Source organism: Lactuca serriola, chromosome 5, assembly GCF_051521515.1.
Source record: "Lactuca serriola cultivar US96UC23 chromosome 5, Lser_US96UC23_V15, whole genome shotgun sequence".
NCBI classification, from domain to species: domain Eukaryota; kingdom Viridiplantae; phylum Streptophyta; class Magnoliopsida; order Asterales; family Asteraceae; genus Lactuca; species Lactuca serriola.
The window spans coordinates 190,321,053-190,340,833 of NC_136412.1; the positions used below are offsets into that span (position 1 = coordinate 190,321,053).

The following is a 19,781-nucleotide window of genomic DNA, read 5'->3' on the forward strand; positions in this document are numbered from 1 at the left end:
TTGGACCGAAAATATCACTTTTTCCTTGCCAATTCACTGCTGACATGATTGCATATTCAGCAGATTTCATCATCAATGGTGTTGGAAGAAGGTGTTTGGTAGATTGTGTTGAGAGAGAGAGAGAGAGAGGGAGAGATGGGCCCCAAGTTTTGTCTATGTGTCACTCAAACCTGCTAAAACAAGTAAAGGGACTAAAAAAACAAGTTGCTCATGAGTTAGTTCCCTAAATTTAAATGAGGGACATCTACTCTAATAAATGAAGGTTTTTTTGCCACTTGTCATATTCTCATTCAATTTGCCACATGTAATTTTATGGTAATTTTAAATTAATTTTCATTCCACTTGTCATTTTATGGTTTTTCTATTTTATTAAATGTCAAATATTATTTAAATCTAATAATAAATGCATATCAATTTCATTAATGGACTTTCCTTCTAACTTCAAAATTACTAATTTAAAGTTTCATTAATTTCTTTTATTTATTTATCTAAATTATTTTTTAAAATTTAAAAGACAAAAAAAACACTTTAATTTTTATAATTCAATTCCCACTTTTCTTATAAATTCAAACTTGTCAAATATTTTGAATTTTATATTAATTTTTTTTAAATAAACCCATGTGATACATGGGTCTCACACCTAGTCTTCTCTTCAAATAAAAGACTCTCTAAACTGCAACTTGTTGAATATCTACGCCCTTTATATGCCACGTGTCCTTCTTAGATGATGCCTCTTTTCTCTTTTCCTGCTCAAAAATTTTAGCCGGCTTTATTTGCCGTAAAATAAAATTTTAACCCTCTTTATTTCCCCTAATTTTCCTCCTCATTTAGTTTCCTTTCTTATTACAAATGCACCCCATAAAATCAGTATGAAATCATCATCAACAAATCAACAATTAATTCGCAAGAACTCACGAAACATAATCATCTCCAAAATTGAATTTGTTTGACTAGGTTTTATTCGACTTCATATCTCGTCAGAATTAATCCATGCTTCTTCTCTTCGTTTCTAATTACCCACCATACTCCTCCAATTCCTTCCTCTTCAAGCAGCTTTCGACGCAGATAAGTGCAAATACGAAGATTAGATATGTGAGATCTCACTATTCTGCATTGGTTTTGTTTCAATGGAGATTTTCGAAGGTAAAAACAGATCTAATACAAATACTTCATTGTAATTTCAGTTTCATGACTAATTCTATTGAACCCCTTTCACGGTTTTGGTAATATAAACTCTATCGTTTGTTTGTTGATTGTAATCATTTTGAAATTTTTTTAGTTGTGTTCATTTATATTTTGTTCTTAATGCAAGGCCTTCATCGTTGATCTTTGCTCATGGTGGAGATTTAGGTTAATTTTGTAATTCATTAAATGAAACAAAAATCATCCAATCTTTTGTCACGCCATGAGTTTTGAACTACTGGATCCTCAACTACTTTCATCTATGTATGAAAGGAAGCTGCTAAAACCTTTTCACCTTTTTAATTTGGGCAGCGAGGTCTTTTAGTTTGGGCCAATGAGGTCTGGTGTAAGCAAGTGGTTCGTAACCGAAAGGTTGGTTTCTTTACTATGTTTATTAAGAGAGTAATAAAACCATAATTTTTCTTTAATATTTTTTATTATAGTTTGTCAAACCTTTACATGAACTGAATTCAAATTATGATGAAGATTTACACTTTATAAAAAACTTTCTAATAGTTCTCTAATAGATAGATTTTGAAATAATCTATTACTTTTTGTTTGTTTCTCCCTTATAGCCTTTCTATCATGGTCTCCACGACTTGATGATATTGTATGATTGGCTAGAGATTTTGCTTAGATTGAAGTCATATCTAGATGAGAGACTATTCAAAAACTGAGTGAGAGAAGTTTAACAAGATATGACCTTTTCTTAGTAAAAGAAAATGGAAAGAATTATACTTCAAAGATAGATATATTTGATTGTTATGTATGATTTATTATTTTATCTTATGCTTACGGGTGATTTTAGGTGTTAATCGCCCATATATTATCAAAGTAATTCCCATGAAGATATTGGTTATTGACATACTCAGAATTGTATAGCTTCTTTTTTAATTTCCCTAAAAAGTTACTTGGGAATCCATCAAATATGTATGTTTGCTGATATGGATTGTTTACTTATGAATATCGTGAATTTTTGTCTTTAAGTTTGTTTTATTTGTGTTTTATGGCAGGAAGAGAAGGGTGGTCGATTCCTAGATGTTTTTTTAGCTGTGCTTTACAGCAACAGGTTAATGTGGCTACTTCAATCAATTTCAGCTTGATATTGGTCAGCCCCTACGTGATCCCGGGTTGCTTTTGGAGTAAATAATTATTGGACGCAAGGTACATTTTTAATATTAAATTGATAACACTATACCATATTTTTGGTTAATTAGCATTTTTCACTTTATAGTGATGTTTCCATGATTTGATAGTAAATGAAAAAGTACAAAATGGATTCAACAACAGTATGGAATTGGAAATCAAGCATAATTATGGACAAACAAGTATGTGTGTGTGTGTGTATATATATATATATATATATATATATATATATATATATATATATATATATATAGTGATTTATCTGTACTATAATTCTGAAGTATTTGACTTGAAATGGTTAAAAATTCAAATCTGTCTCCAATACAAATAAGCAGAGTATTTTATTATTTTTATGTAAAATGTTTAAGAAATTGTCAAAATAGAACCAGGAACACCCCTTTGCCTTTCAAGATTCAATACAGTGTGTTATGTTAGATATGGAGGGAATGGTTACTTCCACTTAAAATGTTGGAAGATTTTAGTAAGTAAAATAAAGTAAATGAAATTTTAACATTAACTTGAGTACCAAAGGCCCAAAATGTATGTGTACCATCACCATTCATTTCGGATTTCTCATCTGAAGTGTATCCTTGATCGTTGCAATGTTATCTTCTTTTAGGTGGGGTCTTAAAATTTGGAGTTTGGACGTGGCATTGAAACTTGCATATTCGATAAGCTTCATAAATTTTCCACTTCTAAGGTTCAAAACATTAACTTTAATTCATCATTTCAATTTTGTTTTCGTTTTATTTTTAAACAACATGGTTTTCTTTTCAATATGTCAACACATGTTGGTGGGAAATGCAGGCTTGGTTGCTGCTTGGTGTCACTCACTGCCACTGGAGGTGATGATATTGATAAGAACTCTATTTTTACAGAAACTTCAATTTATTTATAAATTTTGAAAATATCTTTAATTTGTGAGCTTTATATCAATATAACACGTTTGCATAAACATCTTGTTGGATCCACAAACATCCTTTTGAAATCCAATCCTTTTTTTTTTCTAATTTCCTATCAATTTTGGTCCCAGTGTCGTCAAAGTTAACATTTAACTGTCAAAATTATATAATGACCACAGGGACCAAATTTGTTATGTACCCTAATATGTGTTATTTGTTTTCTGTAAATTAACCTTTAGAAAATTTTGAAATTTTAGTCATGGATCATGCTCAAATGATTAGTTATGGATTTATATTCTATGGTTCTTATGAATTGTTGTTATGTTAGGGGAATACTGATGTGCTTCGGTGCTTGTACCGATTATAATTAGACCAAATGAATTAAGCAATGTGAAATAAAACAAAATTTTCAAGCCTAATTTCCTACATAAACCAAAACGTCTTATGATAATAGAACATTAAAGTTCTACATTTATATCGAAATCTTACAAATTTGCATTTTGAAAGACCAGATTTCGGAGTCACTTTTTGAAAAGGAGAAGATGTTGAACCTAATGTCAAAGGGGGCGATATAAATCTTGAGGATCATCAAACATGAAAACATTTTTTTTTCTTTGAAGTTACGAACATGTGTATCACATGGTTAACATATCAAACATTGTAAATAAATTAATGGTTTGTAAATTAATGAATAACGATTCTTATTTTTAGTCAATACATTATTTTACTTCGTGAACTGTGGTTTCCACGGGTTATAACCTAGTATTTTTATATTGGTAAACAATTATCCTATTTTGAGCTTAACGTCCTTTGTTTTATTAGAAGAAAATGCATTGTCAAAAAGAATTATAATATGAACAATTATTTTAAGGTACAAGGCAAACCTATGCTAGAATATTGCAGATAACATGAATAACTATTTAGAATATTGTATTTTTAGAACCTATCAAAGGGTAAAAAGAGAATGGAAATAAGATAACATGAATAACTATTTAGAATATTGTATTTTTAGAACCTATCAAAAGGTAAAAAGAGAATGGAAATAAAATGGCACGTCTATGTCATTCAGGGATTTTAGTATATTATATTTTTTTTTAAAACCCAAATTTTACATAACATGGATATAGTCCTAAGATTTCATTGCCTATGACCCCATTGCTCATATAGTGAATCTGCCCTGGACACGTGGACAATGTATACTCTTTTATTAAAGTTACAGAAGATAGTTCACATCCATAATTTGCACAAATACAAACAGAACATGCATAAATCCAAAAGACAATAAGGTTAGTCAAAAGGTTGAAAAACATAACAAGTAAAATAGCCATTACAACTAATATGTGGACTTCGAGCAATCAAAAAGAAAGGTTCATGGCTATGACAAGTTATTCTATTGGCGATTGGTCTCTTCAATGTAAAATATCCTTTATCCAGAAAACAACAACATGCCAGTATGCTACACATCATGCACTACTTAAACATTTGAAAACATAGGACAGCAAATAACATAAAGGGATATATAATTGATAGTTGCGCAACTTGAAGCAAAAGGTGAGTAACAACCAGACAAAAAATTGCTAAATCCAAATCAACGGAAGATGGTTCTCAACATAAGAAAGTATAAAACAAAATATAAGAGAGCCAATAAGTCATCATTCATGTACGCGATCAACATTCAAGCATTGATGAGGGAAGTACCACTGATTTGCAATAAAGAGCCTTCCTTTTTCACTATTATCGGTAATATCATATCTCACATATCGTGACTGTGACTTAGTGTCAACCCACAACTCTTGTTTAACAGCAGCACCAGCACCAGGTTTCGAGTAGCTAATAAAAAATGTGTATTCATCTCTGGTCTCTTCATATGACATCCATTTCATTTGGCCAAAATAATGTTCAAAAACCATGCACCGATTATTTGGAAAGGATACTATGAGATAAAGGTTTTCATCGGAACTGACAAACTTTGGGAGAAATAAGTCTTGCTTTGGAAAATTCTTTGTTTTGACTAACATAAGTTTCGGGTTTGGATTAAGTCTCATTTCACATAAATATGTTGCTTCCCCTGTCCGACTATCGGAGTCTATGGCATATATCTTCTCCTTGAAAGCATGTATATCAAGGATGCGGAAATTGGAGGACACATGATTCCATTCTTGTTGGAATCCTAAGTCGATGAGGACTTGGAGACCAAACAATCTAATTTATGGAAAGTTTAGTTTATGGCAAGTTGTTCATAAGTTTCCTAGTCTAATACAAGTTGGTTTGTTAGTCTATATATACATATCCATAATCGAGTTTATGATTATGAGAACAGATGGTAAAAACATTGGTTTTGAGTGATTTTCCAATTAATCAAAGAGTTATTTTGGTTATTTTTTTTGCATTCTTGTTTTCAAAACTTTAATTGGTATCAGAGCGAGGTGAAGACGGTGCCGGTTTGAGAGTCAGTTTCAAGAATACCGTAGCCTTTCGTTGTGGGGCAGACGCAGCGGGAACCGGGTTCGTTTTAAGGGGGGGGGGGGGTGATTGTTGGAATCCTAAGTCACGTAGGACCTTGGAGACCAAGCAATCAATAATTATGGCAAGTTGTTCATAAGTTTCCTAGTCTAATACAAGTTGGTTTGTTAGTCTATATATACATATCCATAATCGAGTTTATGATTATGAGAACAGATGGTAAAAACATTGGTTTTGAGTGATTTTCCAATTAATCAAAGAGTTTACAAAATGAGAACGCAAAACAAAAAAGTAAAATAACTCTTTGATTAATTGGAAAATCACTCAAAACCAATGTTTTTACCATCTGTTCTCATAATCATAAACTCTATTATGGATATGTATATATGACTAACAAACCAACTTGTATTAGACTAGGAAACTTATGACCAACTTGCCATAAACTAAACTTTCCATAAATTGGATTGTTTGTGATTCGAGATCCATTACAAGCAACCCTGGTTTCTCTTAATCGGGCTTGTGAGAGACTAACCGGAGGCACGAAATAAACGGACGGGAAGACGTCAAAGCGGGTGAATTTGATTCGGTTCGTTTTGCAGGTGATGGAAGACGGTAAATGTGGTCGTGACCTAGTCTTGTTGTTAGGTGGAAAGTTGCTCTCAAAACAAGCTTGATAAAGAGGTCGGGGTGGTGAAAAGAGATAATAGGATATTGATCGGGGTTGAAGAATTCTCTAGAAGGACTTAGAGATTCGGGGGTGATTGTTGGAATCCTAAGTCGATGAGGACTTGGAGAACAAGCAATCTAATTTATGGAAAGTTTAGTTTATGGCAAGTTGGTCATAAGTTTCCTAGTCTAATACAAGTTGGTTTGTTAGTCTATATATACATATCCATAATCGAGTTTATGATTATGAGAACAGATGGTAAAAACATTGGTTTTGAGTGATTTTCCAATTAATCAAAGAGTTATTTTGGTTATTTGTGTTTGCATTCTTGTTTTCAAAACTTTAATTCTCCTTTACCCGCTATAGAAGACCATATTCCACATGTGAATATCCTTGAGATAACAAACACCCATCTAGATATTGAAGATGAAAACACAAGGATACCATGGAATTCAAATTCGCCACTATAGACATGGGAAGGGACATGAGGGAAATGAAGTTCATGTCGTGTGATAGGATTTACAACCCAGAAGTCCTTGGTTTCCCTCCCATAAAAAATCAAGTAACCACAAGTTGATCCAAAATAAGACCTGCCTTCAGAATGGGGAATTATGGTTTTGAGTTTTCTTCCTTCAAAGTCCTCTAAGCAGCATGCTTCCTTATTATCATGTGTAGAGAAATACATTAACATGGGTGGTTTGGATGCTGAGAACCTGTTCCTATTAACAAGTGCGAGTGACCTCCATGACTTGCAAACTCTACTGAATGAAAGAAAATCAACATCTCCGAGTTGCATCATAACTAAGAAAAGTTCATCATTGTAAAGGTCTGACTAAGGTGCCACATGCATCACTATTGTCACAAGTCTTGATCGTCTTACTTCTAGATGCATCATCATAATTCTTGTTTCTACTCATACTACTTGTATTAGCCATTCCTACACTTGCCATAGTAGAATAAACATTTGAGAACTTGGTAATTAAATATTCCACATAAGATACAAGTGTTGCATACACATACACACAAATGCTGCCCTTCTCAAATAATCAATTTTTAGTGAACGTTGCAAGAAAAAAAAACAAACTAACTAACTCAAGAAGGAACAGTATCCTAAAGTGAAAACAACACACAAAAATGTCTACAAAATATACAATCTAATTAACTACCATATTTAAACAATCCAAGCAGTCAATTAAAACCACATTATAAGTAAGAATTATAATCAGTTTCATATCATCCCAGGATTCATGACCCAACTACACAAATAAAAAAAAAAAACTACTGTATTAAACACTACTAGAAAACTGCTCCATCACCTACAACAAATTTCGTAGGTAAGTTGTAGGTAAAACGGTTTGGCTACGGATTACCTACGGAAAACGCTCCGTAGGAATATAGCTCGTGGGTAAATGGTTGTAACGGATTGCCTACGGAATTTACTACAAACTACCTACAGAATCATCTGTAGGTAATTTTCCTACGGATTGCCTACAACTCTAGCCACCTACGGATTAGCTACGGAAGCTGTTTTACTACAGGCTACCTACGGAACTTTTATCTACAGATTACCTACGGAATTTTAGCTACGGATTACCTACAATAAATATTACCTACAAATTTCCTAAAAAAAAAATATATGACCTACAGATTTCCAACGATAAGTATTACCTACTAATTCCCTACGACTTTTCCAATTATTTGTGACAGTATATCTGTCGCAAATCCATAGCTAAATGATTTCCTTTAAATAATTAAAAAAAAACTGAAAAATATCCAGGTTTTTTCTACCTAAAATACATAAAAACCAATAATACATTACAAATGCAGAAAAAAAAACCATTACATTCATATTCAACCGGTCAAAATAAAATGTCATTAACATTCACAAAAAGCTAGGAACTATCTAGCGGATTACCGGCCAAAATAAAATGTCACTAACATTCACAAAAAGCTAGAAACTATCTAGCGGATTACCGGCCAAAATAAAATGTCACTGACATTCACAAAAAGCTAGAAACTAGCGGATTATCGGATGGGTTGTTTATAGTCTAATACATTTCTAATGTTTAACATTCATAAAACTAGGAGACCACCTTCTTCCGACTAGGTGCGTTTCAAACTTTTATGGTCCCGATTTTTACAAATTATCGATTAACTTTGAATTTTTGTTGTGATATTGCGATCTGTTGCTGTGATTTCCATTTGATGTGAATTTTTCCTCTGATTTTTTTGGTTGCTGTTGTTGTGCTCTTTGAATTGTTGTTTTGTTGTTGCTTAATTGTTGCTTAATGATGGGCAGGATTTCAGAATCATCGATTCTATTTTCTCATAGATATGTTATTTTCGAGATGTAGTATTTGAGCACCTATATGAACCATGAAAAAGATGATGTTTCCAACACAAGTTTATGTGAACTATAGAGATTTTGATCTCGGAATGAATGATAAAAATGACGATGACACCAGTTTTGTGAAGGCAAGTTAGTAGGGAACAAGGTACTTCAAGGGTCTTATGATTTGAGATTTTCATTATAATTCATAGTGTATTTAGAAAATCCATTTTTATAATATTGAAATTTGATTATAATTTCATAGTTTATACATTCATTTTTTGCTGGATAAAATTTCAATCTCAATTAATTTTTTCATTGACAAATATAGAGTATATTTTTTATGTCTATAACTTCGATTTGATCCATCAGTTCCTTGTGTTCTCTTTTTATCGAATGGCAATTTAGATGTTTAATTTTAAATGATGTATGTTTAATTTATATTTTATGTAAGAGTTTTTATTTTTATAATTATTTTAACCAACACAAGTCATTTTTTGTCATTCAACATAATCAGTCAGAAAAATAATCAAACAACATAAACTAAATCAAATGTGGAATCGGTCAGAACTTCTAATCCGGTCAGCTTCTAACCTAGGTCTAACCCAGTTAGAAACTATCAAACTACCTTTTATCTAGTTTCAAAGCGATGAAGTTACTTGAGGGGCCACTTATATACTTGTAGACTTTAGGATCTTTTAGGTTACCTTGTGTACATGCTCAAGTGGTTATTCTATACACCAATCAACATCCAGCTAGGCTCATAAGTACTAGGTTCAACAAGGGTTATTCTAGTAACTTATGTTGAAAATATTGAGAAAAACCCAAAAAAACCATATGTATTATAGGTCAATGCTTAAATAAACCTTTATATTTTTTTTGTATAATTTAACCATTATTTTGTATTGTTTTATTGTTTGTAACTGGTCACTCTTAATCAACTGGTCATTTAATAAATGATGTTGGTTTTAATAGCTGACATGGCAAAACTAGGTTAAAAGGGCATGTCACATTATTCTTCTGCTTCAAAACTTGTGTTCCTCTTCTTTTTCTTTTGAGTTTTGTTATGCATTTGAAATGGGCGATCGATCATTCGGTTCCCTAATTCTTTGGTATACGAAATTATTTTAAGATTGATGCCTTTTCTCTAATGTTTACTCAAATACTTCATTTTTTTGTAGGATTCTTCAAAAGATTGTAAATTTTTTGTATGGGTGGATGAGGATTTGGGTCTCCCTGGTATAAGATTAACGTTAATGAGTTGAATAGGAAGAATATGGATTTGATCAAGGATAATATGATCATTCCCTAGAAGAATATGGAATTAGAGAAAGAGAACATAAGTATGTAGAAGAAATTTATGTTTAAAATGTTTTCTAGGTACTCCCGGTTCGCGAGGGAAGGGCCCGACTTGATCGCAACGCATCCACCTATGTGTTCCCTAATGATTTTAAGAATTCTACTCTGATAACTATTTTACTCTGATATACTTTTGAATGATTGAAATGATTAAATGGTGTTTACGGTTGAACTAAAAATGAAAATTTTAACTTATAATTTTGGGATGTTACAAGTTTGTATCAGAGCCTTGGTTTGAGGGATTCGGGCATACTATCGGGTGTGTCTGAACTCAAACTGAGGATTTGGTTAACTTTTCATAAAATAAATGTTTTTATTAAAAGGATTTTCTGATAAAATAAAGAGGTGTGGTGCGTGCAATCATCCGAGCTCAAGTAAGTGATTCCCAGAATACCCATACATGTTTGGTATGTTATATGTTATGAGAATTGCATGCTAGATTAAGGCTAGGGATCTGCTCATGATTTTATGCTAGGAAAGATGCCTTTATATGTCTAATTGATTAAGCTTTTGGGTTGCATGCTAGTATGTATTTCAGATGATTGTATGGATTGGCATGATATGTGATGCCTTGTAGCCTAAGAGGAATTGAATGATGTCTTAGATTCGAAATCTTTATTGGTAGTAAATAAGCTTGAAATATCATCTGTTTGGCTAGTGGTTTGGAGTGTTATTGCTCGAATGTTGCTTGCTTTGTGCTTTGTGGAACTCTTAGTGATGTGAGTTAACTATTAAGTGAATATGTTAAGTCGCACGTTGCAAAGGTTAAATAATCTCAGAGTGATAGATTTGACCTATTGTGCAGCCCTTGTCTTAGTCCTGCCGTTATAGGGATGAGTCTCTTACTTGAAAGATTATCTAAGTCTTGTTGCATGTGGTTGTATTCAGGAAGTAGTTAATTGACTTTATTGGGAGTTCTTAAGTAGTTGATAGCAGGGTGAGGTCAAAAACCTAGGAAGTGTTGTAGTGGGTTGGTTGCATTGCTTAGCAGGTATTTGGAGTATCGGTCTGAGAAGGTGACTTGGAGGATCCGGGATGATTCTTGAGAAATGTAAGGCTCGTACTACTGAAAACACAGGATCCATACTCGACTTGAGGAGAGTCACGAAGAATCTTGGAAGCCAGTAGGATGAGGATTATTTGGGTATCCTTTGATCATGTGTATGATTGCTTCTCAGAATGGTGATGAACACGCATGGATAAGGTTCATGTTTTGGTTCAAGATCGGGCTATGAGCCAATTGGTGGGAGGACTGCCAGGGTTTTGAGTTCACGTTGGATTAAGGACATGGAAGGTGTCTTCCGTACTAGTCCCTATCCTATAGGTGATAGGGTTCGGTTTGCCATGGATCTATTGCATCATGCGACAAGGAGTTTTTAGGAATTTATTGCACAATCTATTACGCTTAATGAGTTGTAGACTATGTCTTGGGAAGAGTTTGTGACTCGGGATAGGGCAGAGGTTGTGCCAGCTATTGTAGTGCAGCCGTTGACAAGGGAGTTAGTGAGCATGTTAGGGTGCAAGACCCTGAATGATGTGATTTTTGGTATCCGTGATCGGGAGATTGATTTAAAGCACCTCGGGAAGAGGAAGGAAGAGCAGATTCAGACCGTAGTGGGCCAAGCGAAGAGGCTTAGAACTTAAGATTCGCATTTAGGAGGCCAACATGATTGGGGCCGTTGTCCCAAGTGTAGGAGGAACCATGTGGAAGGTTGTCGGGAGATAAGGATGGGATGTTTCAGTTGCAAACAGACAAGTAATTTAAGTAGGGATCGCCCTCGAGAACCGGTTTTGATATATTTTCACTTCAACCAAGTGGGCCACAATAAGGCCGATTGTCCGGAGTTGATGAGAGGAGCAGTGAGGAAACCTGCTCCAGCCACTCCGGGGATTACTAATGGTCGTGAGGTCAGAGTGGAGGTTCTTGTGGTGAGGAGCCGAGCATTGTCGTCCCAGGCCGAGGGGATCCGAGATCCATCGGCTGACATCACAGCTAAGTGTTGTATTTACTTCCTTCATGCTCTTATTATGAGTTCCTATCATTGTATGATTGTGTGTGAGATGTTATACATGGTTTATCTATGTCTCCACCTAGAAATTTGAGTTTTCCTCATGATGGTCTACACGTTTCATCTTGAGAATCTTCATATGTCATTTTGCATACCAAGAGTCGAGTTTATGGGTTAAATGGGAAAGTCGGTTTTAGATTTGGATGTGGGAGGCATCAACCATCATTGGAACAAACTTGAAGTGAGAAAAGATCAATAATGGATCTGATTATTATTGGTATCAGTGAGAATGCAAGGAATCTGCAAGGTGGGCATGACGGGTTTAATTGCAGGATATGTAAATGTTCTTCATGGTTTCAAGGTGATGAGGAATGAGTTTGCTTGTGGGTGTAAGATTAGTAGTTGTCAAGTTTATGGGAATATTAAAACTTGAGTTGGTGAAAATTTGTCGTTATTGATAGGTATAAAGGATTGTTCTGAACGCAAGTGACAGATGGGTATCTGTCAAATTCATGTCTTCTGGATGCAAGTGTGGTACTCACATTAGGGGATTTAAGGAAATATATCTAGTGGAAAATGGTTCTCCCCATCTGGGACAACAAATTCAGAATTCAGGAGCGCTTATATTGCTTAGGAGGGATGTAAGTTGATTATTGACAGGCTTTGAATTGATTACTACTATTGGTAGGGCAAGAGTCGAAGTGAACCACCACTCCGGAGTGTGAGTGACGAATTAATTACACGGGTTTTTTCATATGGTTTGATTGTCAAGAGGATTTAAGTGGACATTGATAGAAATATATATAGTGCATTGATTTTTCGATAAGTGGGTAGTTGGATTGGCGGTGCGTTCGTTTCGATCAAAGGTTAGAGTTATGTGGCACCAGCTAAAGTGGCTTAAGGAATTGGAGTTGTATTAAGGGAAGTACTTGAGATTAATGAGCTCGTTGAGATTTCAGGAAATGTTCATATGGTTTTGGAATTTGTATGATCGCTAAGGGTTGGCTAGTAATGGAATGCCACTTCTTCGAAACCCTGGTTGTTGACGAGTTTATATTGTAAGGTTGTCGGATGGCTTGGGAATCCATTAATTTTTGGTGGATTCGAAGAATGCATTCGAATCCAAGTGGGGGAGAATCATTTGGTCTACGGGTTGCACAAGAATGGGTATTCAGGTTTCATTACAGATCAGTAGTGTGACATCCCCAACTTTACGGTAAAAAAAAACCGATTTATTTATGCTTTATTTGAAAATTAGAGTAACTTTTTAAAGAAAGCGTTGCAGAATTTGTTCCAAAAAATATGATAAAGATTTTATCAAAGTGTTTCTGAAGAAATATATTTCATTACATTATAAACTCGGGATATCATTGTCAATACAGATCAAAAGCATAAACTGAAACAACATAGGCCTTACAACATTTATTTATATCCATTGGCCTATAATCCACAAGCTCTCATCCGATCATCACATCTATGCACTTGTGTCACTACTTGTAATGCAAGAAACTGAGTGGGTCAGACTTGGGAGCCTGGTGAGCACATAGGTTTTCAACCTAAAATAATTAAGTTTATTAGTTTCATCATATCAATCAACCTGATTACCCATTCCCGTTATCCTCACTTTCTATCCCTAAAACATCTAATCCAAGGGACCTAGCCTAAGGATTTCATCGGGATGGACACTACTGCTAAGGGGGTTCCTCAACAATATATGTTCGTAAGGTAACCACGAGGGGAACGGAGTATACCGGTGAACACATTGTTCACAAACACCTACAGGTTGCGAACCTGCTAACGTGTCAAAGTTAATGTTAAGGTGACATGTGGTAGTTTAAAGAGTCATTTATTAGAAGAGAATATATATATATATATATATATATATATATATATATATATATATATATATATAAGGAAAAATGAATATATATAGCTGTTATATACGTAAGCTTATGTATAGAACTTTTTAAACTATGTAGTTTTAAACAAAACAAATCCAAATTCATTTTCTCTTAATGGTTTTTTAATAAAATATCATTGAATTAAGTTAAATTATGGAATGAAAAAGCTCAATTATATATCATTTTATTGAAAAAACAATCATTGAAGTTTATAGGGAAAGTAAAAACGAATATTTTTTATCGAATATAACTCAAACGATTTTTTTCCTTCGATCAAAAAAGTATATCGAATGATTTGTGAAAATTTTGATTAACTTATTGCATATTCTTCTTTTATCTTTTATTTTATTAGTTTTCATTTAAAATTTAGTATGATTGATTAAATGAGAATGAGTTTTAATGCTTTAAGTTATTAGACACAACTAATAAAAAGAACATAAATTCGATCGATTTAGTAAGTCACATGATTAAGGAAGAATTGTAAAAAAGATATCACGATTAGTTTGGATATATATGGATCAAAACTACATTGTTTAGAAGGTTCAATATATAAGCTTAGGTACATAACAACCACATATTCTCTAAGTATATATATATATATATATATATATATATATATATATATATATATATATATATATATATATATATATATATATATATATGGAAATGATCAAATGAAAACACCTAAAAGGTTGAGAACACGAGAACAAATATATTTATTTGTGATTCCATGTATTCATTTGTGGAGAAATGATAATTTTTTACGCACAATCAACATGAATATGCTTTTTCTCTTCAATTGAAATTAAAAGCGTAAAAATTTATTATTTCTCTAAAAATGAATACATGGAATAACAAATGAATATATTTTGTTCTTGCGTTCTCAACCTTTTTGGTGTTGTCATTTGATCCTACTCCTATATATATATATATATATATATATATATATATATATATATATATATATATATATATATATATATATATATATATATATTTATCTTTACTACTTCTAAAGCATTTATCCAAAAACTCTTAAATACAAATTGTTAAGGACAACATATATGCTTTTTAAGCAAAAATTCTTAAATACAAGTTATATTGCATGATATACAACTCTGTACGGTGAAAATATGTCTTGGTTAATGTCTTACAAACAAGAAGACTTGATACTGACCCTTGATTTTTATTTGAATGAAACTTGACCATTGAATTTGAGACATTAAGCACATGGATAGCCATCTGAGCACACAGATCGCCACATAAGCATCTAAGATCCATCGATATTTCTCCTCTCCGCCAACCTCTTTGTTTTCAAAATTCAAAATAAAAGTACGCTTCCATCTTCTCTTAAACAAGAATGTCAGCCGCCACCCACTCCACCATCATCTCTCCTTCGTCGCTCATCCACTGCACCACCAACATCCACCGTCTCCCTCACCATTAAACCACCAGAAGCCCGCATACACTAGCATAGCTCCACCACTCGACCACCTCGACAACTTTATTTTAGGCCTCGACAACATTATCCATTGTTGCTATCATCCACTTACGTTCCATCTATGTTTCACTCTTTCTTAAAACTCTCTCTCTCTCTCTCTCTCTCTCTCTCTCTGTTGCGATTAAAGACACACACATGCACCATTACACCTCGCCTTCTCTCTATATCTCTACGCACAACACTACTAGATCTTGAAACAGATATGGGCTAGCAGATGACCCTGAGATGATTTTGGTTTCCTTCAGGATTTTTCTCAACAATTCTTTATATGTCGATTTTCTGTAAGTATTTCTTCATCCGCCTGTAGCTTAAGCATCGTTGGTTTTTTATTTTTTAAAAAGAGACATTTTTCATCTGTCGATTATATCACATATTAAAACACACTTTCGTGTTTTTTTTGAATCCCAGGTAGGTTTCATTTAGTTTTTTTATTTATTTTTATTTTTTTTATTTTTTATTTTATTATTATTATTATTATTATTTTTTTAATTTTCAATCTGCCTTAATTGTTTCAGACAAGTATTTGGTTTTAGCCTTTATAAAACACTTTCATGTCAGTCTTAACAGAATCTTATCTGCTTTCCAGTAAACCAGGTAGTTTAACAGCCAAAGAACATTTCTTTTGCTTCTTTTTCTTACGTGATTTTAGTGTCACTATGCCTATTATACAAAATTATCTCAAAAGCTCAGATTTAATTCTAATACAACTCAGAAAAAAAATGGTCTTACTCTCTGTTTTGTTTGATGCTGTTTGATGCAGGGTCTTATTACTCTCTGTTTTGTTTGATGCAGGGCCTTCATCTCATAAGCAACTTACACGTAAGCTTTTGGGATCTTTGGGTTTTGTTCTTGCACTACAAGAAAAAACCTAAATAACTACGGAAAAATTCCATAGTTAAAACATGATATTCCGTAGTTAAACATGATTAGAGACGGAATTTGCTACGGAACCATTCTATAGCAAAATTCTTCGTTAGTAAAGGTTTGTTACGGAATCCGTAGGACCTTCGCAACGGAATTTGCAACAAACTTATTCTGTAGCAAAATAGCTATGAACTATACCTGTAGCAATGTCGTAGCAAATTAACTATAATTTTTTCCATAACAAGTGTGTAGCAAATTAACTACGACCCAATCTGTAGTTCATCCGTTGCAAGTTAACTACAAACTAACCCCGTAGTTGATTTCCATAGTAAATCTACTACCGATTATAGCGTAGCAAATATTCCGTAGTGAATATACGACAACAAAATTCCGCATCAAATTTTTCATAGTAACTTTACTACGGTTTATTTCCGTAGCAAATTTACTACAATACACTTCTGTTGCAAATATTTCTTAGTAAAATTTATCACAGACTACTTTCGTTGTAGAAAAACTGTGACATAATAGATTCCATAGAAATCCAGCTACACAATACTACATAAAAACACCTGTAGTAACTCCATAAAAATATCAATAGCCAAAAATGGTGACACGATTAGTTCAAATACATACAAAAATGACTTAATTTTTATATCCAAAGCAAACTTATAGCAAAATCAGCATTATGTAAATGCAATAACAATTTATCAAAAATATTGTAGAAATCCTATGTGAAATGCTAATAAAAATTTCTAAGTTACCAAAATATTGTTTGTTGGTACAAAATATCACTGAAAAATACAGGTTGCCACAAAAGAAGACCATTCTTTGCGAATTTCATCAATATCAGCATCTGTGTATCCATCTTTGCCACCCCCAACGTAAGAAAAAAAATGTACTACAATATAAAGAGGGAAGAGCATGCAAAATCATGGGATATATACAAAAAAAATTGTAAGCAATTTGACATCATATACTACCCATCAATTTGAAAATTAAACATAGAATGGTCCTTTTAATTCGTTTTCTATTATTGCATTGTATTTTTAAATAAATGAAAGTACATTGTTGTTTCTTGCATGCATGTAACCTACTTTATCAATTATATAATTTGTCAAAACATGCGACCTTACATGTTATACTTTGTTTAGTTCTTGAAATTAGAGGAACGTAATAAAATGAAATTTTCGAAAGTTTAACCTACATGTTCCTTTCTGAAAGTAACAAAAATGACATAATAGCATCCTACTTTGTCAAAACATGGAAACTTACATGATATGCTTTGGTAATTTCTTGAAATTAGAGGAATGTAATAAATTGAAAAATTTTAAAGATTAAACTACACGTTCCTTTGCTCAAGTGACAAATACATATGTTAAAATAGCATCCTACTTTGTTAATTAATTGAAATTAGAGGAATGTAAAAAATTGACAAATTTCAAAGATTAAACTACACGTTCCTTTGCTCAACTGACAAATACATATGTCAAATAACATCCTACTTTGTTAATTAATTGAAATTAGAGGAATATAACGAATTGACAAATTTTAGTGGTAACACTCCTAGTACTATAGTTTTTTCTTTGATTTTTTTTTCAAAAATAATTAAATTGTATTTTTTTTAAACCCAATATAATTTAATATACAATCCGTAACAAACATCTATTAATGATGTTTACAATCAACCAAAAATTATCATTTTTTTTTATTGCCATCAACTATGTTTTCTTTTTATGTCTTTCATATGCTACTTTTTATGAAACCATAAGACATTAAGACAATAAGACATACTCTCTCAAAGAAGCATTGCCAACAGTCTGAGAAAATGTGATACACTTCACATGAACTTTTCATGCTCTGTTGATGAAGAAGCAGCTACAATCACCCTCAAGAGAGCAAGGGTAGATAAAACAGCAACCTGGAAAGAAAAAGAAAAGTGAGTTTTAATCTTTGAAGAAAGAAAGGCCAAGCAAAAAAGTCCATCAAGTTGTAGGACAATCCAAACTTACTCCTCCACCAAATGAATGTCCACGGAGAATGATTAATATAAGGATATAACTACTAACTTGTCAAATACAAAGCAAATAAAAATAAATTGTATGTTCATTCATTGCAAATCACAGATTATGATAGGAAAAGGTTGACTTCATAGTTTTAACAATATCATAAAAAATATATATTCTTTTACAAGTTCAATAAAATGAAGATATAGTTATGAAAGGTTAGAATTTATACAACATGTGTGTGCATATCAATGTTACGCGAGGTCCTGTATATTAGTTATGAAAGAAAAATGGAAAGTGCAATGGAAAGTGCAGCATTCACACAGACAATCATAGCAACAGGCCATTGTTGTGGTCAGGTTACCTTCAAGAGCTTCGTTCTTTGGTCTCTGATCCACCATTCTACCCTTGGAGTGAAAATGATGAATAGATTTGACGGACCAATAACATTAGTTTCTCACCTTCTTTCTCTTCTCGCCAGCACGATAACGAGTCTCCGGTGGCGAGCCCCCTAATGTGCACTAGGGGGCGGTGTTCCAAGTTGCTTGGCGTAGGTATTTTTCCAGCCCTTTTCGCTTAGTCTAATGCTTTTGATTCTGGAGCTCTCAGCAGCCATTTGTCTACCTGGATTCATAGGTGTTGGGTCATCAACCACCCCTGCATACGCACCAAATTTCATCAGTGCCACCACTGTGTTCCTCTCTGCAAAAAACACACTTTCTCATATCACAAACATTCAATAAAATGATGCTCGTTTTGATCATTGACTTAAAAATGGATCAAAAGTCAAAACCTGCCATAAAATGAAGCCCAATTGAGGGCGGTCCGGCCACATGAATCTCTAAAATTAGGGCTGACACCGACGGTGACCGGACTGGAGGGCGGATGGAGGGTGTGGAAGGTGTGCACGCCGATCGAAGATACTTGAGGCGGAGGTCTAGATGTATACGATGTTGCTGGTTGTGAGCGGTCGTATTTAGAGGCTTGATGGTGGAAGGAATCAATCGGTCGTAGTGAGAGGCTTGATGGTTGAAGAAATCGATCGATTGAGATTGAGAAAGAAGGAAGCAGGTAAGTAGAGTCGATCGATTGTGATTATGAAGGACCGCCATTTTAGGTTTAGTGGTGTTAGGCTTTTTTTTTTTAATCGTGCGAGATAGGGAAACCGTTTTTAAGGATGGTAATCAAGAGTCCCTCTTCTAAAATAGTTATAAAAAATAGTTTAAACTATATTTATATTTAAAATAATATAAAAAAAATTAAAAAAATTATATTATATTATATTTTATTAATCATATTTATCAAATAACTTATAAAAAAAATCTTTTTAAAATTATATAAAAATAATATCATTATCACAAAAATAAATATGATACTTCTTGTAATAACATATGATTATCACTTTGTGGTGAAAGTTTAAATATATCGGAAACAATTATCACATTTAACCAT

The 19,781-nt window shown here is 33.1% G+C and overlaps 1 long non-coding RNA gene across 2 annotated transcripts; it reads right to left on the reverse strand.

The window, feature by feature from the left end:
* Positions 1-16,884: 16,884 nt before the first annotated feature.
* On the reverse strand, positions 16,885-19,494 carry LOC145053391 (uncharacterized). 2 transcript variants are annotated; one of them, XR_013684466.1, is made up of 4 exons: positions 19,123-19,494; positions 18,694-19,031; positions 18,118-18,244; positions 16,886-17,224 (listed from the first exon to the last, which is right to left on the reverse strand). It is a non-coding gene; the product is annotated as an uncharacterized LOC145053391 (long non-coding RNA). The 2 variants fall into 2 exon arrangements; XR_013684465.1 differs by having other exon boundaries at positions 16,885-18,244.
* Between the last annotated feature and the right edge of the window lie 287 nt (positions 19,495-19,781).